Raw genomic sequence first — 1,535 nt, 5'->3', positions numbered from 1 at the left:
TGCATGTTTGTGATGGGAAGTACAGAAGTAGTGAGGCTCTGGAGCAAAATGAAAAAAGAGGGAGAAATACTCGGTTGAGTACCATCGTCTGAAGTAAATAGACAATAGATCATCCAGCTGTTTGTCCCAAGACAGATGTAGAAGGACATTAATACGTACAGTCTTCAGTGTGCTTTAAAGTCACTGAAATATATGATTGTCGAATGTGCAGTTTTAACAATGAGTGTTTTTTGATAGGAACAATTACTGAATAAATGGTTGCAAATACGAATGTGTCCATCTGTAATGCTCTCAGAGCAAAAACTCCTGTTTACTGTAGGAGCAGTGCTTCACTGATCCTGAACTCACTCAGTCCTCCTTACAGCAACAGGAATGATGTTGAATGACTTTGATTCCCATAAAGTCCAGTGACTATACAGATATGAGTATGTCACTGATAAAACACATTATAGATGTTATTATTGAACCGTTTACATACATTTGTAATCTTTCATTTAAAACAGGAGCATTTCCAGATGACATGAAAATAGCCAAAGTAATTCCACTTTATAAAAGAGGAAATAAAAACGATGTTTTAAATTATAGACCTATATCGTTACTCCCACAGCTTTCAAAAATTGTAGAAAAATTGTTTGTTTTTCGATTAAATAAATTTATTGATAAATACAGACTTTTAAGTAGCAGCCAATATGGGTTTTGCTCAAACCACTCAACAGCTACAGCAATCATGGAACTAGCAAAAGAAATCACCAATGCCATGGACAGGAAATGTGTTTTAGTGAGTATCTTTGTAGATCTTCAAAAAGCATTTGACACCTTAGACCACGAAATATTATTGAATAAATTATATAGGTACGGTATAAGAGGAGTTGCTCATCAATGGGTCACAAGTTATTTAAAAGATAGAAAACAGTTTATCCAAATCAACAACATAAAATCTACATACAGTAATGTAACTTGTGGAGTTCCTCAGGGATCGGTTCTTGGACCAATACTTTTTCTGCTCTATGTGAATGATATCGCAACTGTTTCCAATTTATTAAAATGTATCTTGTTTGCGGATGACACCACTTTATTTTACACTGGTGAAAATGAAGTATTACGCATTGTACAGAATGAGTTTGAGAATATTATGAGATGGTTCAATGTAACAAACTGTCTTTAAACATTAGTAAGACAAAATATATGATTTTTAGTTGCAAGAACAAAGATGTCGACACAAAATTGACTACTACAGGGTACTGCAATCGAAAGGACAAGCAAAATCAAGTTCCTCGGTGTTTTCATTGATGAACATCTAACATGGAAATCTCATATAGAACATGTGAAAACAAAGGTTTCACAAACCATTGCTGTGTTGCATAAGGTCAAAGAATCACTGAATAAGAATGCTTTGTTTCTATTGTATAACTCATTGATTGTTCCATATCTGACCTATTGTGTTGAAATATGGGGAAGTGCCTGTAAAACTTCTATTGAACCACTTTTTCTTATACAGAAACGAGCCATTCGTGTGGTAAATGGAAGTGGATACA

This window comes from Salarias fasciatus, chromosome 20 (genome assembly GCF_902148845.1).
Source record: "Salarias fasciatus chromosome 20, fSalaFa1.1, whole genome shotgun sequence".
Lineage (NCBI taxonomy): Eukaryota > Metazoa > Chordata > Actinopteri > Blenniiformes > Blenniidae > Salarias > Salarias fasciatus.
This window is presented reverse-complemented; position numbering follows the sequence as displayed.